Raw genomic sequence first — 27,482 nt, forward strand, 5'->3', positions numbered from 1 at the left:
ACAAACTCATAGATACAGAGAACATTTTTATGGTTACCAAATGGGAGGAAAGTTGGGGAGATGGGTGGAAAAGAGGAAGAGATTAAGATGTGCAAATTGCCAGTTTAAAAGAAAAAGTCACGGGGATGTAAAGTATAGCATAGGGAATACAGTCAATGATATTGTAATAACTATGTATGCGGTCAGATGGGTACTAGACTTATCTGGGTGAACATTTCCTAACATACATAAATGTCTATTCGCTAGGTTGTACACCAGAAACTAATATAATATTGTATGTCAACTGTAATTGAAAAGCAAAAAATTATTAAAAATATATCTAATATTTTAACTATAAATACTTCGACATACATCTCCTAAAACCTAGAACATTCTCCTATTAAATCACAATATCATTATTACACCTAAGAAACTTAACTTTGATTCGATCATCTTTCTCTTACACAATCTCTACTTGTCCCAATCATGTTCTTAATATACATTTTTTCAAACCAGGATCCAATAAAGAATCATGCATTGTATTTAATTATAAGGCTCCTTTAACTTCTGCTGTTGCCTTTCATCATATTAAAAATATTTTGAGTCCACATCAATTGCCTCAGAAGCTGTCCCATAATCTTGATTTGTCTAATTACTACTCAGTGATTATATTTAGATGAAGCATTTTTGGCAGGAAGACTATAGGAGATGCTGTAATATACCCATAGGATGACATCTGAAGGCACATGATGTCCATTTTCCCCATTGTTGATGGTGACAATCGATCATTTGATTAATGTAATGTTTGTTGGATTTCATCATTGTAAAGGTAGCTTCTGTCCTTCACAATTGATAATGTGTAAGATCACAAAACTATCTTTTCCCCCAAAAACTTTCCATACAATGATTTGAGCACATCGATGAATCTTTCCTTAGTTTTTACATGGGCATCTCATTACTTACAGTTGCTATATTAAACAAATCTGTCCTTTTAGAATGGTAGCTTAAGTAACACACAATAGGTTCTTTTGTTAGGCCTACAGTTTTAGCATAACAGTTTGTTGAAGTCCTCCGTGCAGAGTCCCTGTTTTTTCTTTCAAAATCTTTGAACTTTCTTCTAATAAGAGCTTCAACTATAGTATTTTATATAGTAGTTGCCTCATTGCTCATATTAGACTAACGCTAGTCTATCTATTTGCCTTACTTACTATAAAAAGAAAAGAAAAAGTCATCCAAACACAAGCAGAACTAAACTAAGCCCATCAAACTTGAGCCCATCTGTCTCACTAGTTAATAAAAAAATTCTCTTTGCTTCACAAAATTACAGGACAATCTGTCAATCAAACTCTTTAGCTTGTCTCCTAAAGATTTGTACTAGGTTGTCTGTCATATCTCTATCATTCTATATTTGAGGTGTATCTTACTTTATCAGCTCTAATGAAGCAAGCAACATAGGAAGGTGAGATAAAGTTTCTATCAAAATCTTAATTCCCAAATCAGAAGTCAAGAGGGCAATCCTCGGAAAAGCACAGCCATCTATAGACACCTAGAAGAAACTTTGCTAAGACAGATAATTACAATAGTGGAACTTTTTGAGAAAGTAACTATGACCTAGGCTTAAATGTTACCTATAAAAATCAAAATTGATCTTTCTATTATGCAAAATGGAAAGGTAATTTAAATAAGGATACTTATGTTTCCACTTACATTATTTTTCTCTCTAAAAAACCTGACAGACTTTTAAAGTAAGTGATCTAGGAATAAACAATATGCATGAATCCCTCCAATAATGAACACGATATGTTCCAATGACATTCTGTATGCTCAGAAACTCTAATGTCAAAGGTAAAAAAGAGAAGTTTGACTTAAATGATGCATTCTTCACAGTGATGCCTAAATGGCTCACAGAAACCACAGTAAGCACGGAATTCTAGTCTCAACTTTGCCACTGTGATCAGTTTCTTCATCTATTAAAAAAAAAGATTAGATTTAATGAATTCTAAAGATTTTATATTTATAGTCATCTATGAACCTGACTATATAGTTGACTAAGATATAAAAATATAAGTAGATGCTAAAATAACTTCTTGCATTCTCCCAAAGATTTAACTAGAAGCACAAGATTTTAAAAGGCACCAAAAATATTTAGTAATCAAGATAATAGTTTAGTGTAATATTTTAAAGAATAAAAATTAATGCAAAAATTAATGATGAAAAAATAAATTTTAAACAAAGACAAGTTATTGTTGCTTGTTTTATTATGCTGCATTATTGTACAACAGAAACCACTTCCAATCAGCTGCCAGCTAGCTCCCAGTCCATGAGGTCATGCCCTGCCAAGGTTTCTAAGTGTTGATAACAGTATCCAACAGAGTGGGCAATGTTCTTTATACATAGTCATATTTTTTATTGTAGAGCTTTTATTAACTTTTCTACTTGATACAAAATACGGAGGGATATTTTGATAGGTGTATGTAGGATGACACATTTTAAAATATTTTTGCCTTAGGCTCTAATATGGCTCAGCAGGGCACTGGATCTAAAGATCCATTCTTTCAATGGATAAAGTATCAAAACATTAAAAACTAAATGCCTCTACTCCAAGAGTTTACAGTCTTATAGATGAAAAGTCAGTTTTACAAATAAGTAAAGTGAAATACAAAGTACCAGAGAGAGAAAACCAAACTCCTGGAACTCAAGAGATCAGAGTTCCCTCTGTTGGAAAAAATGAGAATTAGGAAGAGACCCCTGGAGGTAGTGTAGGGTACCAGATTTAGCAAATGAAAATATGAACATTGCGTGAGATATATTTATACTAAAAAGTATCTGCTGTTTTTATCTGAAATTCAAATTGAATGGAGCATGCTGTATTTTATTTGGCAATCCTAAAGTGGTAGGTAGCATGTAAGTTGAATCTTAAAATATGGATCTAAATAAGAAATTTTTATTTTACTATTTTGAAACTACTATTCAACAAATAGGAAGCATTATAACACAAAGCATTGAACTAAATTCAAATATAATTGTGGCAACAACTAGTTTGGAAAACACTGGTTAAGTCATTTCTGTGAACTTTCATTTTTCCACTCAGTATAATGATACTATTTGCCCTATATACCTTGCAGAGTTGGTAAGCTCAAGAAACCTAATATTTCTGATAATGCCTTATGAGGTGTAAGTATTACTGAAATAAGAATTTAAGATAAAGCATTGTTCTATTGTGGAAGCTACCACCTACACTGCTGATCTAATAGGTGGTAACCTCACAGTTTCGTGGAACAGCACTTGGTCCAAGGACCATGGCATCCATGAAGAAGAGTTAGGAAATTTCACGGAAAAATATCAAGGATTAATTTGCCTTCTTAAACACAAAGCTTTATTCAAAGTCAGGACCATCCTCTCATAAGAGGTAAAAATTCATGAGAACAGTCACTTCCACTGTTGTCAGGACTATTACAAATGATCAATTATTGTATAAAAATGTGCTTAAAAACTTTTTTTAAAAAATGCAACATACTCAAAAACTTGCCATTGATATCTATGTGTCCTACTTAGGTGTCCAGGACCCAGTCAACCTGTACAATTTCCTTCTTTCAGGCAGTATTTCCTTCTCTGGGCTGTGTAGGAACTCCCACAAATCCCAAAGGCCCACTGGTCAAATCTGCTAATGGGATGTCAGATAAACATCAGGGTAACACCACTAACAAGTGATTTACTCTACTGTGCATCACCTTCCACCAAACAATAGAAATGTGAGCACTTGATGTGGAATACAAGATTACTAACTTTAAAATGGAAGAATGGGAGACAGACAAAAGAAAGGGAAACATGGAAATAGAGATGAGTAAATCCAAGAGAGGAAAGATAGAGAAAACAGTATGGAAAGGATTTTAGATAATCTCAAAGAGGAAATGAGAGAGCTGGGGAAAAAAAAAAGGAAATGTGAAAAACAGAGGCCAAAAGATGATGAAAAAGGAGATGAATAAAAGGGATGAAATGGAAAACATGGAGATTTACCCAGTCGTTACCCGTGAGCAGACCAACCAACACCAGAGAAATAAGGCAGGACCATAATCCTCCCAGACTGATCTAAAAGCAAAAAGCCAAAGATTGGAGTCAAAAAACTGGAGATTTCCATAAATTTAAGCTACAGGTTAGAGATAAACAAGAAATTAGGCTTCCCTTCAGACTTAAAAAAAAACCACACACCTAAACTTGCCACTTTCCTCTAACCAGCTGCCAATAAATTAATCTAATAAAACTAATAACCATGGTAAACTGACTGAATCATTTTGTAACAAAGTAGAAAAGTAAATTACACATACACACATTCAAATAAATACACACACATATACACACATTTTGAAGTTGTCGTCAAGTGGTTTCTCAGACTAAAAAAAAACGAGATACTTTATAGAGCAGGTTTTTACAGCTCTTTGTCATTTCCAGTTAGAGATAGATTAATTCAAATTTTAGTCCTGGCCTCTAGAATTAACCCCCAAGTAGGCTGACCTCTCTGAGTTTGAACAATGAAGCGAATGCTGACTAGCAAATCTTAGAAATGTTCAGTAACAATTTATCTTGATTTCTGATGAAACTACTAGTGTGCCTTCCAAATTTCCCTACCTCCCAGTCTATAAACTGATTATTTGTAAATAAACATTTAGCATAACATGAAAATTCAGATATAAATTAGTCCTAGAATAAATACTGATTTAGAATAAAAAATAAAAATAAAACTCCATAAAGGACTCCATCTTGCAATATATACTCTATATTCAAGTTGTTTTCAAACATAATTATCTTTTATTTTCTGCATTTTCATTTTATTTTTTAAATTCACTTTATAGCAAATTAAATTGAACAATTCTTAAATACTGCATGGAAAGCTAGAGTATTATAAAGAGGCTACCTTTTGCCAAAAAAAAAAAAATTGATTAAAACAGTCTTAATTTTATAGATGCAATTTATATATAGTTCTAATAAGTTGCATATAGCCTTATCCATCATAAATTATTTGCTATGACCCTCATACAGGATTTTATTTTTTGCTTCTCAAGACTTCTATTATAATAAGAATCATGTCATGCTGCAGTTAATCATTCATTAGTCTGTTTTTGCCCTTATTGATGCCTACGAGTAACTAAAAATAAGACCATCACAGGCATAATTCATTCTATTGAGCTTCACTTTACTGGGCTTTACAGATACTGAGGTTTTTACAAATTGAAGGTTTGTGGCAACTCTGTGTTGAGCAAGTCTATCAGCACCATGTTTCAAACAGCGTTTGCTCACTTCATGTCTCTGTCACATTTTGGTAATTATCACAATATTTCAAAGTTTTTCATTATTATCGTATTTGTTATGGTGATCTGTGACCAGTAATCTTTGATGTTACTATTATAATGGTTTTGGGGCATCACAAACTGCACCCACATAAGGTGGCTAACTTAATTAAACGTGTCTCTCTCCCTCTCCTTGGGTCTCCCGAGTCCATGAGACACAACAATTTTAAAATTAGACCAATTAATAACCCTACAACATCTTCTGAGTATTCAAGTGAAAGGAAAAGTTGCACATCTCTCACTTTAAATCAAAAGCTAAAAGTGATTAAGCTTAGTGAGGAAGGCATGTCAAAAGCCAAGATAGGCTGAAAGCTAAGCCTCTGGTGCTAGATAGCAAAGTTGTGAATGCAAAGAAAAAGTTCTTGAAGGAAATTAAAAGTGCTACTCCAGTGAATACATGAATAATAAGAAAGTGAAACAGCCTTATTGCTGATATGGAGAACGTTTTAGTGGCCTGGAGAGATAAAATCAGCTACAACATTCCCTTTAGCCAAAGCCTAACCCAAGCAAGGACCTAACTCTCTTCAATTCTGTGAAGGCTGAGAAAGGTGGGGAAGCTAAAGAGGGAGTTTGAATCTAGAAGGGGTTGATTCAAGAGGTTTAAGGGGTTGATTCAAGCAGCCATCTCCATCACTTAAAAGTGTAAGATGAAGCAGCAAGTGCAGATGTAGAAGCTACAGCAAGCTGTCCAGAAGATCTAGCTAAGATAATTAATGAAGGTAGCTACACTAAACAACATTTTCAATATATAGATGAAACAGCCTCATATTAGAAGAAGATACCATTTAGGACTTTCATGGCTAAACAGGAAAGAGGTGGTCAAGATGTCTGGCTCCCAAGCTTCAAAGGACAGGCTGACTCTCTTGTTAGGGACTAATGAAGTTGATAATTTTAAGATGAAGCCAATGCTCATTTTACCATTTTGAAAACTCTAGGGCCCTTAAGAATTATGCTAAATCTACTCTGCCTATGCGCTATAAATGGAACAACAAAGCCTGGATAACAGCCTATCTGTTTATAACATGGTTTACTAAATATGTTAAGGCCACTACTGAGAGCTACTGCTTGGGAAGAAAGATTCCTTTCAAATATTACTGCTCATTGACAATGTACCTGGTTACCCAAGATGGATATGCACGACAAGATTAATGTTGTTTTCATATCTACCAATATAACATCTATTCTGCAGCCAATGGATCAAGGAATAATTTTGACTTTCAAATCTTCTTGTTTAAGAAACGCATTTTTAAGGCCATAGCTGCCATAGATAGTGATTCCTCTGATGGATCTGGGCAGAGTAAATTGAAAATCTCTGAAAAGGATTCACCATTCTATGCCTTTCAGAACATTTCTGATTCATAGGAAGAGATCAAAATATCAACATCAACAGGAGTTTGGAAGAAGCTGTTTCCAACCCTCATGAATGACTTCGACGGGTTCAAGACTTCAGTGGAGGATGTAACTGCAGATATCATGGAAATAACAAGAGAACTAGACTTAGAAATGGAGCCTGAAGATGTGATTTAATTGTAGTAATCTCATGGTAAAATTTTAACAGATGACATTTGCTTCTTATAAATAAGAAAAGAAAGTGGTTTCTTGAGGTAGAATCTACTTCTGGTTAAGTTGCTGTGAAGACTGTTGAAATGACAACAAAAGATTTAGAATACAACATAAACTTAGTTGATAAAGCAGTGGCAGGGTTTGAGAGGATTGACTTCAATTCTAAAAGAAGTTTTACAGTGGGTAAAATGCTATCAGAAAGCATTTCGTACTACAGAGAAATCATTCATGAAAGGAACAGTCAATTAATGCGGCAAAATTCACTGTTGTCTTATTTTGAGAAATTGCCACAGTGACCCCAACTTTCAGCAACTACCACCCTGAGCAACCAGAGCCATCGACATCAAGGCAAGACCCCTCACTAGCAAAAAGATTACGATTCGCAGAAGGCTCAGATGATGGTTAGCATTTTTTAATGATAATATATTTTTTAATTAAGGTATGTACATTTTTAGACATATGCTATTGCATACTTAATAAACTATGGTATAATGTAAATATAACTTTTATATGCACTGGAAGCCAAAAAATTTGTGTGACTCACTTTATTGTGATATTCGCTTTATTGCAGTGTTCTGGAACCAAACCAGAAATATCTCCAAGGTATAACTGTATTATTTTTTTGTGCCCAGCACCTAGCACAGTATTAGAATATATTAGGTCATACACACACACACATATATGTGTGTGTATACATTCATAAAATTAATGATATCTATTCATAAAATTAATGAAGACAAAATCCTCTACTGAATATAAATCTATGTACTTGATATCAATAATTTCTGGAGAAATGTGCATTAATATGATTCTAGTTATAAAATCCTACTTGTATAGCTTAGACATATTATATTGAACTACAAAAAAAATAGGTTTTTTTTCACAACTTGGGGGTTCAAGAAAGTATCAAAGTTTGCTGATATTTTAGCATTCCATTCTGAACCAACACCTATTATTTATTTTTCCTTACTTACACAAGTTATAAATGTGTTGTTATACACTTGATATCAACAAATTTTCATCTGTTTTCAGAAAAACGAGTTTTAGGAATCATTTTATGGTTCTCTCTAAAATGGAGTTTTTTAAAAACTAACTTCTAGCTTTACATATCAAATAAAAAAAACAAAATCAAAAAATAGTAGTAGCAATTATACTCCTGCTCTAATCTGAAGTTCCAAGAAAAATAATTTGATTCTAATGCAGATAGTTAGCTCTTTTGCATGGCAAGCAGGCACTAAAAAAAAAATAAATAAAAGAAAAGAAAAGAAAAATTAAAACAGAAGAGATGAGTATACTTAGTAATACAAAAGACCAAACAATAATCTTTTAAAATTAAATTATATAATTTTATTTTTGATCATTCTTGAAATGACCTATATTATTATTAAAAATAAGTTTCAATAAATCTATTTTATATAATCAATTGAAACACAAGAGTTATATCTAGCTGTTAGATATGCAAATACCCACCATCTGATAATACGCATCATGCAGCATTCGATTTTTCACTTCATGTACTCCTATAAAGACACTGAACAAACTGGGGGCGGCAGGGGAGGGGTGGGGATAAGCTAGGAATAACATATAAATGTGAGATGATTAGGGAAAAATTGTTTAAATAAATAAATGAAGGGGGAAGGGAAGGTTTGGGTTCTTTTCTTTAAAAGACTTTTCCAAATAATTCATTTTATTACACAACATAGATTTATTAAAAGACATTTTATCAACAAATATTCTAAACTTTTAAATTACTACTAAAGTATGTTTTATATAGATCTAGACATGGAAAAATGGCAAGATATCTCTAACAGGGACGTTCAGGTTTTAAGAGAAAATACAACAATACCTAATTCAATACTTTTTATTTGAAAAGATGATGTTTGCTGTGTTATACAAAGACTTAATAACTAAGGAATTCAAGTTTGATTTTTCTTTAAAAAAAGTAAAAGCTGTAGATGAATTATTAGTTTCAGTACACAACAAACTAAATTATATAATAACACTATTTGAGAAGAGTCATATTTTAATAGGCTACTTAAGAAAAAGAAAAGATTTTAACAACCCTGAAAGCCGATAATTTACACTTGATAGGAATCAAAAACAAAAGTGTAGCTCAGTTTAGCTTTTTATTCAATGTTAAGTAAAATGAATGCAACAATTACTTCTGTAAACCACTCTTCAACCCTAATTACCCAGACAAAGGTAACTTTCCATTAATAATTGTCATTTTGTTTCATTTGATATATCTGCTTTAAAAAAGAAGAAGAAAGGAAAGAGGGAGAAAGTTTAGGAAAAGCAAGAAGTAAATTTTAAAAATTAAGCTTTACATACTATTGCTTGCCTCTTGATGTTCTAGAAAATACAATCAAATATATGAAGGAAATAAACCACCAAATCTTGGAGGGCAAATTTATCATGATTTTCAGATGATATGACAGTCTACCTTTAAGGTCCAAGAGAATCAATTACAAGACTATTAGAAACTATATAAAATCAAAAAGATAGTCAATTACAAAATTTATATTAAAAATACATATAAAATGTACAAAAAGTATACACTTATGTATCAATTACTCATTTACCAATTAAAAAAAAACACTGAAATGATACCATAATAAAATTATTGAATACATAAAACTAAATTTAATATGAAATATATAGAACATAAGAAAACTGGGCTTAAGCAAATAGGAAATGCTATGTCTTATAATATTTAAAGATATCAAATTTCCACAAATAAAGCTGTAATTATAAAGCAATCTCAACCAACTTCTAATGCTGTGTATATGTACATGGGTCATTAAGATGGGTGACATTATTATTCAAACATTAGTAGAGAGAGACTGGAAGAAAAAGAGCAGAGCTAGGGACTATTCCAAGGTGACATATAGACCAAGGATTAAAGTCCTAATATCAATTTAATCCAAAATTTGATTTCTACAGAGTCAAGAAAAAAGTCACTGACTATGTAGTCAAGTGGAATGTCTCAACTCCAATTTGACTTAGAGCAAACTAGGCTGAGTGGAGATTAACGTAATCAACCATGACATAATCATGACATCATGAATTTTAGAAAATTCACGATGATAGCATCTGAGAACTAAAACAAGAAAGACAGCCTTGATAAGTCTACTCAGTTTTATACTTTTCTCTTGACTGTAACAAATACTAGAAGAGATAAATACAGTTATGGGGAGTTAGTTTCAAAGGCCCAAAGGTATACCTCGAATCTTACAACAAAGAAAAAAGAACCAAGGTAACAGAAATCCCTAGCAAGTAAATGGTGGTATTTCATCTAGGAACCCCTTTGTTTAGATTTATAAAGGTCTCAGAAAATAAAGATCAGGATGTCATTGGCTTAATATCACAAAAAATTAGTCTGAATAGAGAAATCTCTAGACTATCAAGTTATAGATATGTTCTCATTTTCTTCACAAGTCTAAGCCAGACAAACTCAATTTTTCCACCCTCCTTTTCTTGATTCAAAACATTGAGCAATTTGATTCAAAAGATTACTAAAGCAAAAGGATTACTTGGGAAGACAACCTTTCAGATTTGTAAAAATCTGATGATATGTGATAAATCTTGCACAGCATATAAAGACATAAGAAATATTAAGACTTTTCATAAGAAGTGAAATTAACACAAATATTGCATTTTCTATCATATTTTCTTAACTTGTACTAAATCCATAATGTCTTTTTAAGTTAAAAATCCTAAATACATGAAGATATAAAAGTTAACATAGCAATGATAAATCAACTTAGATCCCAGAATTATTTTCTCATTAGAATAAAGTTAGTACATTTTTCCTATATGTAAAATGAAACATGTCTTTAATAGGAAATTTAGTTAAAACAGTAATCCCTGTTAGTCACTGAAAAAAAGTTAGAAAACCTTAATCTCAACAAGCTATTTTACTTTGTCAAATACCTAAAAATAGAAAGGTCAACCAAGGACTCAGAGTGCCTGTTTCTACCCATTATGGTTATCCAGTTTTACAAAATCCCGATCCTAAAATCCATGATGAGACACAGTGAAAGAATATATAATTAATGTAAATTGCCTGCTATAATCTCCTCTGCAGCACCTAAGGCCTTTAACAGAGTGAATGCACTATAATACCAAGATTAGATTTATCTATCCTAGAAAATGGGTTACATGCCCATGAACAGCACTAAATTGATATAATGGCTCTTAGTGGTTATAAATGTAGCTTTTCCCTACTTTAATTGTCCATGACTAGACTGACCTTTTCTCCCTAATTGTATCTACAGTAGAGTAATTAGACAAACCACTGCTTGCTTCTGAAATAAAGAGTAGAAGAAGAAAGCTCTCAGTCACTAGCTTTGAGAATGCACTGTAAAATTGGGTTGGCATCCTATCGGGAAAACTTGAGCCACCAATAAGAAAAATAGTTTTTCATAAATTATGCTCTATGTTTTAGTGTAATATCTGAACTAAAGACAAAAATCTCAAAGGAAAGCCCTTTTCATATACTTAGAGGGAATGCTTTACTTGAGGACAAAAACCAGTCCTAAAAACAAGTTTGAAAGTGAAAAAAAATGAATCAGTGTGTCATTTGAGACAGCTGGAGGAGGGCAGGAGTGAAGAGGTTTACTTCTAAATATCTAAAAATAATAACGATAAAGTCTCTTAATTGCAGTCTGTGCAGGCATGCCTTCCCTCGGCTGGCATAACTCTGCAGGGAGGTAAGAGTCTTGACAGGTGCCTTGGGGAAAAGTCAGCTGCCAGTCATCCCAGAGGATTCACGGCTGAGGCTGTGGAGGGAGCTACTTCCCTCACCTGAGAGCAACCACCTTTTCCACTCTGTTTCTGGGCCTCAGGGGAAGGTCAGCCAGCCCCCAAGACTTCAAGCCTCCACAGTGGAAACTCCAGGTCCCCTGAGGAGAGGTGGAAGATTTCTTTTTCAGCAGCAAACACTGTACATAAGTGATTGCCGATGTGAGAGACCTGGGAAGAGAACCACGTATGCTGAAAGAAAAACCAATCAAAACTCAACCAGTGGGTCCGTTCTTGTCACAAGTTGCTACGCGTTAGCATCCCAAGGCTTCCACAAAGGTCAGACTCTCTCCTACCGGCTGCAGTAGTTGGCAGTAAGTCCCACCACTGGGCAATGATAAATCAGCTCAGGGCCCAGGATTAGTTTCTCATTAGGAAAGTAAAAGCTTACTTATTTTTCCTATATGTAAAAAGAAATGTAGATACAACAGAAATTTTAGTTAACAGTACATCTCTGCTCATCACTGAAAGTAAATTAGAAAATCTGATAGCCAAGGACCATCTTTCATCAGCTAGAAGAAGGGAATTTGGTATATAAAAGGCAGTTCAAGGAAGCCATTGTACAATGTGTGAAAATCCAGGTTATACAAAGTATAATGTACAGTAATTAAAAATTATCCACACATGCGAATTAGAAACTATTAATTTCTCCAACTACAGGAATAGCAAACAAGGTTTTAGAGTGTTCAGGAGAGTTAAAAGGAGAGAATAGAAATGATGAAAATGAAAAATGGCAAAAGTGGTATACAATTATCCAGCAATCACTTGATTATGTCTGAGGCCTATATTGCTAAACTATAAACTCCGTGAAGACAGGGAAAACAAATGTTCCACTCACTGCCCTATCCCAACTACCTGACAGGTGCTAAATAAATATTTGGTTAATGAATAAATAAAGCAAAATGAAGTTATACTTGGTAATTTTCTCTCACCTATTCTTAGATCACACAAGTAATAACTACTTCCCATAATACTTATGAGACATGAAACAGAGGACATGTGAATAATGAATGCTTCTTTAAAGAGTTTACTTGGGATAGAAAATTTTTTTCTACCTATGTGACAATGGGTAACTTAATCTCTTGTGCCTTGATTTCCACATTTGGAAAATGGGAATAGTAACAGTATCTACCTCACAGTGTTGTTAGGAATTTAATATATGCAAAAGCAGTTAGAATAGTGACTAGCAGAGTCAATGCTATATAAGTATTGGTAGTTTCTGATGTTATTCTATAATGATATACAGGGAAATTTTCAAAATGCTGATTCTTCACTGCTCTTATTAACTCCATCCCCTCTGGGCACAGACTATTTCCTATTCGAACTGTGTACCTCCTGCACTAAGCACAATACCTGGCACATAAATAAATGGTTTTTAAAAAGGAATACAAATTGTATTGAATCAAATACTATATTACAATAGTCTCATCTAGATCAGAAAAAAATGTCTTCTAGGCCCATTATGATTCAGAGCATGAATTTCCTATATAATAATCCAAATGTGACAAGCATTTTCCTCTAACATTTGATAATACCTAATTAAGAGACAGTTATAATAAGAGCTTAAAATGTTTCATTTTTGCCAGGGCCCATCATAGAGTCAATCTCTATTCCTTCATTTTCTCCTTTATCATTTATTCATCATTCAAAAATCAAACTCTCAATCCTTTAAATGTATTACTGTGACACCAGTGTCAAAGAAAACAGATAAGAAGATTCAACTGACAATCAAATATTGGGAAATAATCTAAGATGTCAACAATGTCGGACATTAAAGCATTTTCAAAAATTTGTACTGAAGATATGAAGAACTACACATTGCTCAAAATGTATTTAGTATTACAAGCACACTTGTGTTCAAAATGTTAGAACTCCAAGATATAATTGATTTGTTTTATTCATAAATTTAAAATTTTCTACGTAACTGCCATAATTCACCTTGAAATATCTCTCTCTTTGGTTTCAGAAAAATAAAGTCTTAGTTTGTACCTTGATATAACATGCTGGGTTGTCTAAAACCTGGCAATAAACTATTTTTCCAGTCTCCCTCTTAGCATTTGTGAGCAGTTCATGATAGGTACGCATGAGCTTTCCCCTGAGCACCTAGTAATAAGATTGTCCTTTATATTAAACTAAAAAACTTATCCAAAATAGAACAAATGAGCATAGATTACAGTCAAAATAGCTAACAGGCCAAAGCAAGAACTTGACATCACATCATCATCACAATGACAACCACAGAAAGAAGATACCAATAGAAAATAGGGTAACCATATAATTTATCATGCAACCATGACGTTAGGCCAGACTAAAACCAGGACTGTGCTGCATCAACTGAGACACATGATCACCCTAAATCATTAAGTTGGTCCTGTTGGAAAATAAGAATACAAAACAGAGCAAACTTCAGTATTGCCCTTCCAGGTATAATAAGGGGACCCTGTTTCACGAACGTGCCATTCATTTGGTAATCAATATTGTTTTAGTCTAAGTCTGTTTTGTGTTGTTATTTAACTTGATTATGTAACTTTTCATTTACTTATGCCTTATTTCTTCTGGTATATGGTGGGTCTTTTTGATCACTATAATTCTCATGTCTCTTTTCACATTCCAACATTATGTGCTATGAACTGTAGGCAGAAATCAAATGCTCACTGACTGATAATAATAATAATTATTATTAAAGGTGGCTGAGTAGCTAACTATGTGCCAGAAACTAAGTACTTTACACATATAATCATATTTAAATCACACAAAAACTTTATGAAATAAGTACTACTTCATATCCTCTTTTTACAAATAAGAAAATAAGACAGCAGGAGGTTAAGTAACTTGCCCAGTGACAAACAGGAAGTGGAAGAACCAGGATTCAATTCCTGGTTAAATTCTTGAAATTTCTGCATTTGAATGCAGACTGTCTCCAGAGCCTGTGTTTATAACTACTACGCTATACTGTCTCTCAGTGGAAAATACTAAACAATTTATTCCAAGTTTTTTTCAGTTATTAAACCTTCAAGTTATTTTTTAAATGCTCCAAAATAGTTAATGATAGCATCCAGAGCTGGCATAGGTATAGACAAACAGATACTCTTTTGCAGGGATATAAACTTATATATTGATATAATCTCCTCTATAGAGAATTAAGCAAGATGTATAAAATTTTAGATATGTATACCCTTAAATGCAGAAATTTCAAGAATTTAACCCAAAAGAGACAAAAATAAAATATACAAAGAAATAGGAAAAAGAATGTTCATTATGCAGTTATTAATAGGAGTCAAAATTGAAAATAATTAAAATGTCTATTGATAAGACTGATTAAACACAATGTGCTAAAACCCTACCAAAAATCCATGAGAAATGGTGACATAGATATATATTTATTAAAACAAAAATAAATCCATAATATATAATTGACTTTTTGAAACAGATTGCAAAATAGTATGCAAAACATAATTTCAAAAGGAGTTAGGGAGAGGTACACGCACACGTGCATAACTGAGAAAACATTCAGCGATATGTAAACAGTAGAAATGTCTGGATAGCTGGATTTTAGGTAATCTCGATTTTTCTAAAAATGTTGACTTAAAAACCTACTTATGTAGTGCCTTCGCACTAGCAATCTGTGTGAACCTGGACAAGTCACAGACCATCTTTGCACCTCAGTTTCAAAATTTCAAAATGAAAGAGCTCTGTGGGGTATTCTTAGATGTTCTTTCCAGTTCTAAGGGTCTGTGGTTAAAATTTTCAGGAAGAGCAGGTAGAAATATGACAACCCCTCAATCCCTTGTTAGTCACAAGTAGATTATTCTGCAGTTTATTAGTCTACACTTAGTGAGTTTGTACAAGATATGAAATATCAAAGCCCAGAAAATGAGAACAATGGAAACCCAGAAACATCCTCAGGCACTCGTTATTAGAAATATGATTATCCTTCAGAGTGGGACAATATACTCAACTAAGGAAGTAGTCCATGGGAGACCCATCACCATCCCAACAGAAGCTCACTTCCGAACAGTTGGCAGTTCTCTTAGAACACTGACTTTTATACATATTAAAAAAAAAAAAAGTACATATGATCCATCTGACACTGTGGTATTTATATCTCTACTGACAAAAATCTAAGGCAAAGAGTCAAGTGAGGCTTTAATGTTGCATTCCACTATTATTCAGATATATCAATAATCAAATCTGGAGAGCTTCCAAAAAAAAATAGAATAAACATCATTAGCATTTTAATAAACCTGCAAGCCACAAGGCTGGAAAAACAGAGCAAGACTGAGCAAAGGGAAATTGGCGTGTGCAGTGTTTTCCCTCTAGTGGTTTGCCCTCTGGCAGGCCACTGTGTCCTCTCTGCTCCACTCCCATGAAACGGACTCCAGAGAGACTTCTCTATCCTTTAAAACCTCTTGCAGACCTGCCCAAGCTCTAAGGTTAAGAAGATGTCTCATAGTCTTTTTTTTAAAAACTGAGAATAAATAACCTGATTTTTAAAATGCTTTAAGAAAGTGCTGTGTCAGATAGAGTGCGATTTAGTATGTTAACTAAATGGGCCCAGATGATAGATGAAGGAACACATGGTACGAAAATGAAAAAGAAAAACTTTTTGTAATAGATGAAGAGCCAGCCAGGAGCCTACAGATAAAAGGCTGAATTAGATGTCCTTTGAAATTATTTCCAGATCAGATCCTGTGATTCTTGGACTATATCAAACTCAGAATTACATATAAACACTCAAAGTAAACAGTTAATTTTCCGTAATTTTCAGTCATTCCACTTTCTCAACTGAACTAGAAATACACTTTGTCAATTTGATTTGAATAAAGAGACATATATAAAAATATATAATAGTAAGTATATTCTCATTGTCTTATTTTCTTCAGATAATTGTGAATGCTTCAGTGTTACTATAAAAAAGCAATAAGTAACCTTCAAGGATCTCCTACTGTCTTTAAAAAGTTTGATTTAAGACATTCACTGTCAATTTTCAGGAAACCATGTGGCTACGATGGTGATAAAGCATTGATGATGGATGGTAACATCCAAGCCACCATTCTAATAATGAACTAATGATTCATACTCAAGGTGCTTTTGAAACATGATTAAGCCTCTAAACAAGTAGGCTCTCATTATCCCAATCTTATATAAGAGAACTTAAATAAGTTTACCAAGGTTATACAGTGAATGGCTCAATGATATAAGTTTGGAAGAAAAAAAGAACTCTATTCATTAGTATTATGGAGAAGTTTTTCAGGTTAATTTATTCTATTGCTCTGAGTCTAACTGACCTTCTCCAGTGGCCACTGGCAAGTGTTTGCCAAAATGTCACTGACCAAAAAATTCCTTACAATGGTATGTATTACAAAATGAATATGTCAAGAATCAGATGAAAATGTCATCAGTGACAATGACAACAATAAACAAAAATATTCTACCGGTTTAAGCAATGGAAGAAGATGCAAGTTAAAGGGAAAAAAGTTACATGAGAAAATGTCATCAGTGACTACATCAACAAAAAGTAAAATAAACCACAGCTTTAAGTAAGAGAAGAAGACACAGATTAAAGGGGAGGAAATTATCTGTGAATCAAATGCTCTATAATGGATCAGAAAGAAGAAAGACTCCTTTTACAAAGACTTATGGAAAAACTACATATTGTTTAGATATTGGCCTGCTCCTGGGGAACGAGGAGTGAGGAGACAGAGACAACAGGTCTAATGACCTGTGAAAACTCTGAAGATCTAAACTCCAAAGTCACTCATTTTCTTATTTTCATGTCAAAATGAATGACATAATTTGTGAATGTTAAAAGTAGTAACAGCAAATTAAACAGAAATTGAACAAAAATTTCCTCCTTGTTGCCATTAAAATAGAAAGTCAAAGCTGTTGATTTTCCCACTTTGAAGTCTTTGGAAATAAGTCTCACTTGTATAAATACTTAAAATCAAACGACCCAGTTGGATACATCTACTCTTGAAATTTTTTTTTTTAAAAGTGATTTCACTGAGAAAATTACTTTTATACTAAGACTTGGGATATTTATTTGAATGAACCTAGCTTGCAAATGTGATTATTAAAATCAATGACTGCAGTTCATTACTGATAATTAAGAGTATATTTTTTGTATATTCTGGAATTTTTATCTGTATATGATTGGTACTTTTAAATAAAAGCTTTAATAGAACTTTCAAAATAACACCGGTATACTTTTGATTACCTGCCTAAGGACAAACTGATTTGAAGATTAACCACAGTCTAGGTTTTATCATAGGCAGTTTTCTCTATCTAAATGCTTACAGGACACCATCCTCCCAACAATAAAATGAAATCAATGCTAATATGACATTGATAAAACACAGAGAGGTACATATTAGGACTTTCTGCTTCTGTGGATTATATCCTATGTTCTCCCCTATACATATTCCCAAGCCCATCAGTGTGGATTATCACAAATTCTAAATACTTTACCAAGCTCAATGTGCACATAAAGAACCTATTTAGAGGACTGAAATGTAGTATACAACAGTGACAAGTTCGTAAAGATAAATGCAACCATCGAAATTAAACCTTAGATAAGTAGTATGAACGGGGAAAGAATCACAAGTAAAATATATGTGCATACAATAAGCAACAGGAGTGTAGCATTGTGAAGTTACTTCATCCTTATATCTTCTTAAACAGCAACATTTTCAAAATAGGAGATGATCATCAAGCAGCAGCAATGTCTGTGTGGATGTCTAAATGTCTGTGAGGGCCTGCTGGAGGATACTTTATACTTCTCCCCCTCTAACAAGCTTCATTCACTGTTATATCCTATTTAGAGATGGATGGCTGCCAAAAATAAAAAAATGTTTCTCTACACCATAATGATGTCTCGGTACTAGGAATAAACTTGTGAGAAGAAAAATCCTGGAAACAAAAAGAGGATGGATATTTATTTGAAGATATAAATTATTAAACATTTCTAATTCTAAGAAGACCACAATATTTAAAATATTAACAGTATGGTAAATAATATATACTTCTTCAAAGATAGTTATCCCATAACTGTGTATAAAGCTATAGAAAGAAATGTTACAGAAAACTTTTTTTTTTCAAATTCATTACTAAATTTAATGAAGAATGCCAGGGCGTTGTCTTGACATGATCTGTCATCTCCTTTCCGAATAAATCACTGCTATAAGGATATCATGTTTCTCCAGGATTTTTCTCCCTGTCTTCTTCATTCAATTTTTTAATCCAGTAAGGTTACCATGGTGTCAGTTAGGCTAAAATTGTCTCCACAAACCTCACATATAAACCACCACCTCTTTAACTCTTCAATTACATTTAAAAAGCACATTGATAGGCTATGTCTATACCCATTAAATGAACTTGACTATTTTGACTGACTTATTTTGACATGCTCTATTTCTTAACCAACTTGAGCAATTCATTTTTTTTCTCTTATCCTGAACACAAGCTTATGTTCACTAGGTTTGATTGCCATTTAATCAATCAACACTCATTTCCTTATCCTGGTGAGGGGCCCAGTGGAAAAGTCACAATTCCTAGATAGTTTTAATTCATATGCTGTTATCAATGTAACATTCTAAGAAATTTATAAACCATCTGAGTAAAGTAGTTGATAGATGGTCACAGGGATGGGAAGCACAATATAGAGAATGCAGTTAGCATTAATGTAATGGCTAGGTGGAGAGCCAGAGGAGAGAAAGAGCAATCGGGGGATCGTTTTATAAACTGTATAAATGTCTAACCAATGTAAAGTATACTTGAAACATAAAAAAAAAAAGGAAAATCAAAAAATGTAACTTACTCTCCTCTCTGCAAACATAAAATAAGTTTCTCCAGATTATTCACACAAAGCTAAGTAGTCATGTGTGTGTCTGATTAATACAATAAAATATCAAAATGTTAAAATATACTGGTAACATATGACAGAAAAAAGAGATCAAGATCAAAAATAAGAATTCAGTTTAAATTCATGTTAAAAGGAAAATAAATGGAAAATGTATTTCCCAAATGAAACCAGTTCTCAAAATACCTTAATAAATCATAGAAGAAATGCTCTCAGGCTTTATTTAACAGGCAATAAAACCCTGAGGCAGGTTTGATTGGTGTGCTTGTGTAATAAATGGTAAGATGAGCTATGATATATATGTTGGAATCACATACTAATATTAACTGCTTTGTTGACGTATGGTCATTAAAAGAAAAAATAAAAGCACTTCAAAATGAAAAGACTCCCACTTCTATTTGTGGAATTCCGGGGTAAGTATTAGTACCATTATTGCTTATATGCCATAGAAATTATGTCCTTACGAGACTTAAGAGAAGACGCAGATGTTGAAGGCCAAAATATAACAGTGATTAAGGCTCAGCCACGACTCTTCTAAAGGAGAGTCTCCTCAAGTCCATTACTCCCTAACTTGACAACAGAAGAGAAAAAGATATATTCTTAATACTATGAAATACCAAAAACTATTTTAAATATATATAAAGTCAAGGGCTTATATTTACATATTTTTTAAATTTGTATTATACTATTCCTTTCAGACTCAAAGTACTTATGAGACCATGCATTTTTTAGGTGAATACTCAAGATAAAATAACACTAGAAACTGCAAATAGATGTCATTTCATGGTAATATTTATTTTATGCGATGATATTTACTTTATTATAATGATATTATTATGCTATTTAGCTAGCACTTATATTTAGTAGACTCTATGGTAGGTTTAACTGCTTATTGCAACCAACTGTATTTTTAAACTCAGAATAAGCTGTTGGAGGCAGCTTGATAGATGGGATTGAGGTCAGGGAGATCTATATTCAATCCTGACTCTGCACTTATGAGCTGTGATCATCAATCAGCAAGATACTTTACCTCTCTGAGCCTCATTTTACTCCATCTATAAAATAGGGTATAATGATACTTAAGTCACAGAGTTGATGTGATAATTAAATAAGATAATGAATAAAACACTCTTGGCACCTTGCCTAAATATAATTCTCAGCATAGAGCAGCTACAAAGTCATACTCAGTGATCAATAGCTATATAACAAACCACATCAAAACTTAGTAGCTTTAAAAAAAAGAAAAAAAAAACAGCTCTTAGTTGCTCACAACTCCATGGGCCAGCAATTTGGACTGGGCTCAGCTAAGCAGTACGACTGGTTTCATTCACGGACTGCAGGAATCCGAAGGCTTGACTGAGACTGGATGGTCTAAGATGGCCTCACTCACATATCTGACAGGTAGTCCTGGCTTTGGCTAGACCTCTATCTCTCTGTGGTCTCTCATCCTTAGAGAGACTAGTCTGGCTTCTTCAGGTGGTAGCAGCATTCCAGAAAGGCAAGACAGGAAGTTGCTAGGCCTCTTGAAGCCAAAGCTTAAAAGTCCTACAACATAATTTTCATCATATCCTATTGGTCTGAGCAAGTAAAAAAGCCAGCTCAGATGCAAGGGGATAGAGAAACAAATGCTACCTCCTGATGGCACAATAGGCAATATCACATTGCACAAAGGCATGCATATAGAGATGAGAAAAATTTGTGACTATAATTTGCAATCTACTAAAGTCTGCAAAATAGTGATGAATTTTTATAACACCTATGCTATCTTTCAACTATAATAATTGCCAAATTCAGGTTTTGAAGGCCAAAAAGTGCAAGCTTGAGTTTTCCCAAAATAAGAGTAACACTGTTCTTTTGTTTCAATGACAGATTTCAGAGGACAAACATCAAGACCAAGTAACTGATAACCATCATCTAGATGTCTTTGTTTTTCTATGTGCTGAGTCCTTGACACTTTTCTATTTGATCTAATTAATAAATTTATTTTCATCTGATTTGATATTTTTACCTTCAATAAACAGCTTTCTAATTGAACATTCCACAACAAATAGCATCACCAAGAAATCTGGATCGAGTATAGAGCACTTCTAGAAACTATGAAGTTTGTAAAAGAAGTAAACTACATTATTGTAAAAAGTGCATATATTTTTGTTCTTCTCTGTGAAAATAATCTCTAGAGAAAAATTTAGCTTTGTGATGCTATTAATTAGCTAGGCCCAGAGATCTATTCATACTGAATTAAGGAGATATAAAGAAAAATGAAGAAAATAATTTTTATACCTATGAATAACCAAAAAGTAGAATAACAAAACAAAACTTGAAATTTACCTTTAATTTCCGTATCAAATCTTGTTTTCAAAATATCTTTCTAAAATTCTTGTCACAGCCCAGAAAGTCATAAAATGATAACTGCTACCATGACCTCTTTTAACGTATGTGTCTCTAAAAGATTCATTTCAAGAGCCCCACTCCTTAATACGATACAATACAATTTATTTGCTGCAGAGAATTTCATGGGGCAGGATATTCCACTAAACATACTGCGTAAGCATTGCTCCTTATAAAGGAAAGAGGTGAAAGAAAGAGCTACTTGCTATCTCACGATATGGCAAACAGAGAAGCAGTTTGGAGAATGGTTAATTCCCCCAATAACGACATTTCTACATTTTTTCCAATGAAGAACTGATTCCTAAACTGGCCTTTTTTTTTTTGGCTGAGGATCTGTTACAACATTGCTTCATAGAGAAACAGCTGGAAACTCAGGCAGTTTTCAATTTCAAACAAATTGGTGCTGCCAAAATTATAATACTCAATAACAGAAAATTTCAGTAACATCAAGTGTGCCTAATCTAGTTTTTAGGGCATTTAAAAATCCTAATTATAAGAAGCCATATGAGAAGCCAAACACACATTCATCTAGAGAAAATGCCACTAGCCAGTGCCATTTTTGGTGGCTAGGTATTCCTCCTCCTATGTGGATAAGGTATCTTAATGTGTATTATTGAAATTAGATGATTCTAACTGATAATTAGGGATTAAAGATAACCCCGTGCTACAGTTTCCAAACAGGTAATCTACTCAATGTATTTTTAGAGGAAATCCTGTAAATGTCTACAATTCTCTTATTATGCTTATTTCAAAGTTGATATACTTACTATATAGGTTCACATGAAATAGTTATTGTTTTTGAAAAATGGTGACTATTCTAGCATTCTTTAATTATATTGCTTAATAATTTAATTGCCATGATTTCAAAAGACAGTTCCAAAGTGCATCTTGAATAAACAGAAAAGTAATTAGCCTAAATTAATTGCTTTGCTGATGTGATTTACAGTAGGTATGCTGAGTGATTTTGAAATTCCTGCCACTGCTTTTACAACTTGATGTTCTGATGATTTTTAGGCCTATTTTTGCACCAGAGCAATTAACCAGATAATTGTTCTAATGTGAACCTGGCCTTAATCAATATGTTTAGGTTCATAGCGGCAATTAACCAAATATTAAACATACATTTAAAGAGCAGCACTTAAAAGTTCTACAAAAAGAGTTTAAGAAAAATCTGCAACATTTTTTCTCATATAGCCATACTCTTCTCACCAGGAATAGAAAAAGTTGTGACTGTCTTCTTTGCCGCTTTTCAATTAATACAAGGTACCATTACATGTGAGAGGCAAGTGAAATTTTTGGTTCTTCATTTAAAAGTATTCCAAAGACCCTACTAAAAGGGCAAAACCCAATGATTCAACATTAAAATCCTACTTATTGTTTAAAAAAAAAACTGAGGCTAGGGCTTTCAGATAACCAGCATAAAAAAGATAAAGCAAGCCTTGTCTGAATCCAGACAATGACATTAAATCCTCATTTTATTAAGTAGCAACTTTATTTAGAAATAAATAAGTCTGGAAGAAAGAGGGCATTTGAACCCATTGCCTGGATTTCAGCCAGAGTTTAAGCTAAGTTTAATAGTAGATTTATATATCCTACAAAAGTAACATTTATGATTCTCTCAATATGTGGGTATTAAATTACTTCTCTGAGCTGGACCCTAGGCAAGGTGCCAGGGGCTAAGGTGGGGGCAGAGGCCCAAAGATGAAGACGCTGGTCTCCCTTACAAGGAGAGAGACTCATAAACAAAACACTACACAGATACAAGGTGATATATGCCATCAGTAAAGTGATGAACCATAGATTCAGTTAGATAGTGACATGATGCAGCACTTCATTATAACCACCATTATTATTTCACCTTTTCTTTAAATGTAAAAGAATTCACATTCATTTTAAGGAAAATTATTAGTAGTGCAACTATAACTGTTAATGAAACAAGTCTGCTTTTTTCGACTTTCGTGAGAAGTTATTTTATACTACCTTAAATACTTTATCAGTTGAGAAATGAGATACATAAAATCTTTCCATTTTCATGAAGTAAAAGGGTTCAAGCTGAAAGTACTCTGTCATTCTTCATGTCTTCATATCTTCTTTCTTAATTTCTGAAAGAACTGTCCACATAGAAAATAGGCCAGGCACATACATGTCAGGTCTGCCATTTTTAATTATTACCAATCAAGTTCCAGCAATTTCTCCTCTGGTTAAACATGTGTATACCTATCTTCTAAAATATTTCTTTATGCCACTGTTCATAAAATATTTTAGGCTGAAGCAAAATCTCTTAAATGAAATTAATAACTAATCACAGGAGATCTTTATCATCTCAAGCCTTTTACAAGAAAATTGTCAGATTTAATCACCTTTCTCATATTTTCACTATTTACTGGGCTTCATTTATCATATATTATAAAATTTTGACAACAGTAAGTTATTTTAATTACCATTTCTTGTTGGGGATTAAGAATAAGACAACTCCTGGGGAAAGTGGGGGAGAGATGGAGGGATGGTCATAAATTTGTCCAACCAACAATTATCATTCTCATCAATAAATGAAGGTTTTCTTCATTGTTGACAAATTAAAAACAGATTTGAGGTTAAGAAACCTCCAAATCCATGGGTACATAGCACTGCATTAACCATTATTTAAAATACATTCCATTCTTTCTCATAATTTGATCATAAATTCTCATTTCGTAACATGTAAAACATGGTTTTTTTAGTCCTAAAAACTAAATGCTTAATATGTCTGTTACTCATCTTTATACTGCCTGAAGAACACAAATGTGGTAGCAGCATTTAGAGTAGTACATCCAGAAATACCAATAATATGATTCTATAGAAGCTTTCTAGGAACCAAAGACAAAGCCAAAATTTAAAATAACCATTATATGTTAGAACTATTATAAAAATTCACCTTATTCTACAAGACAAAATAATGTGAACATAGAGAAGCAATAAGACAAACTTATCCACATCAAATTCAGTTTCCATCTATCTCTAGAACTGGAGTTAAAAATCAAAGATGAGTCATAGACATCTCATATAGATTTTCCTTTCAATTGATTCTACTAAGTTAAATATTCTAGTGTTATACATCAATAAATACTTCCCTAAAAATATTTAGTAACTACAGATATTAAAAGAACTTATATCAGAACCAATATTCAGTATCACTACATGCCAAAAAACTTAAAAAGTCCTTTTAATTTGAATACACTAAGAATTTCATCTGAAGATAAATGCACAAATCATTGTATTGGAGAAACTTCACCTTTTGTAGAAAAATATCATTAACTATTCAAAAAAAATCACATACACTAGGAAAAAAATACAGATTAGTTATGGCAATGTTTTCTATCAAAGGCACTGAAACCTTCAATAAAGTTAACTTCCTTTTCCTTTTTTTTTTTAACTCAGTAACAACCTATTCAAAGTATATACCCAGTGTTCTCCTACTCTGAAATTTAGTATTCGCTACAGCTGACAGAGAGCATTGTTAGACGGAAAAAAAAATTTGTAAAATAAATGTGTATCATCACATACTTAAATAAAAACTTTTCAAATTTTATTTGTGAATTTTTTTTTTATCCAAGTATGAGCCAGGTGTGGTACAAGACACAAAACTTTCTACTTTTTCTCAAAGAACTTAGTTAGAACTAAAGAACATTTACAGTTCTAACTTAGTTAGAACTAAAGAACATGGAGTTGTTGGGGAAAAAAATTATTATTATTACAAAATTAGCTGTTTTAAAAATTTACAACTCTGGCCAGACGCCCCAAGAGGGAAGACCAGGAAGACGCCGGGTGCATACAGAATCAGAATGGAACAGACTATAATCCCATGCAGCTAAGTACTATGTCAAGATTTGAAGATGTGAGCTAAGTGGTTTCGAAAGAACTGAGGAAAGACAGGAGGCTAGACGCTGAAGCAGCTGTAAATGACGCCGTCTCTGCTGTTAACAACATGTTTGTCTCAAAAAACCTGCGCGGTACAGAAGATGTGGCCTATATCGATGTGGAAACTAGAGAAAGGAAGAGATAATGCCTGGAGCTCACTGCAGCAGAGCGTGCGGTGGCAGCTTATGCTTTGATCAGGTGGATGATCATTTACAGACTTCCTGCCATTTACAGTTGGATACGCTCAGCCCCGCCTACTGGGATGCTTTTGGAAACGCACCCCTTCCAAGACTAGAGGCTTTGAAAAGGGATAGACAGTCATGACTAAGCTTTTATTTAGAGGGGGCAGCTGCTGGTATAAAATATTGACATAAAGCTTGAAATTCTTGCATATGGTCACAGTAGAAAATGCATCTTTGATTTTGTGTCTATCATTTCTTGCTTCAATTTTAGGCTTTTGACTCAGACCATTATTGACCAATGAATCATCTTCCTATGTTCTGATTCATTAAGGGAATCCTGAAGCCATTGCTGTGACATCATCATTAGGACATTTGAATTTCTTCATATAATAGCTCTGCATTTCAAAACTGAATCAGTAATTCATTCTGTTATTATAGGACTTTGATGATGCCAACATTCTCTGTTACATAGGAAATTCTCAGTAATATAGGAATTAAAATCACCTAACCATAAATTCTGATTCAGTTTGCTAAAGAGGGGGTTTGCTACTAGCTTGGACTGACTTTGTAGTAATTATGTTGGTACTAGCCTTACTGGAAACAAATAATCAACTAGCTTCCCCTGTACAAATTTTGAAATTCACTGTTTCACTTAATCTATTTATATTACTAATATAGACTGATAAAGATGAATTAATTATTTATTACTTTGCTAGTATTAAATGAAAAACATGAACTGAAAATTGTTCTGTATTCCTTGTTTTCAACAGTCAGCCAACTAAGAGAACAGTTAGCAAATGAATGTAATAATTACTTATTTCCAAGGTATTTAAGCACATAAGCAAATATAAGAACACATTCCATTCTTTTTCTTAACAAAAAAGCATCTTCAATGTGTGGGATTTAAATAAAAGAAGATTCTGATTTCCTAAAAAAACAATATTTTGGCCTATATTGATCCTTATTGAGAATGATTGTTTACATGGTGTACAGTATATACTCAGAAAGTATCTGTGCTTCAACGTTTACTTTCTATAATGTAGTGCTCTGGTATTCCCACGGCTCCCCTCCTCCCCAACAGGTGTACAGCGTTCATCTCAACACTAAATCTCAAAACTAAATCTACAATGTAATATGAGTGCAATGTATGGGTTTGAAACCAAAGGATGAATAAAGCATTCAGAGATTTAATATTTGAAAGAGGAAGAATCTGTATATTTTATTACAGGTACTAATTTTTATGAGCTTAATAAACTATACCATGCTGCTACATGTTTTCAAGTACATGTTGAATTAAAAGGATTGGGGAAGTTGTTTTTTTAATAACAGTCTAAAGCAGCAGCTGTAGAAATGTTGAACTAAATTTCTACATCTAGACACACCTTCATGAATTTGTCATTTGCAGGCTTTTTTTTAATCATTATTAAATAATAGGTACTTTTAGGCTCTGAATATCAAGTAGACCAG

The 27,482-nt window shown here is 33.1% G+C and overlaps 1 protein-coding gene and 1 pseudogene across 1 annotated transcript in view; one reads left to right on the top strand and one right to left on the bottom strand.

Moving 5' to 3' along the window:
* FBXL17 (F-box and leucine rich repeat protein 17) overlaps window positions 1-27,482 on the bottom strand; it is a gene marked incomplete at its 5' end in the record, with an annotated part of 440,618 nt that overhangs the window by 254,758 nt on the left and 158,378 nt on the right. The gene's annotated exons all lie outside the window — the stretch shown is intronic.
* Window positions 6,744-27,213, top strand: LOC102881972 (annotated as a pseudogene).

The sequence above is a fragment of the Pteropus alecto genome, unplaced genomic scaffold (assembly GCF_000325575.1).
Source record: "Pteropus alecto unplaced genomic scaffold, ASM32557v1 scaffold20, whole genome shotgun sequence".
NCBI classification, from domain to species: Eukaryota; Metazoa; Chordata; class Mammalia; order Chiroptera; family Pteropodidae; genus Pteropus; species Pteropus alecto.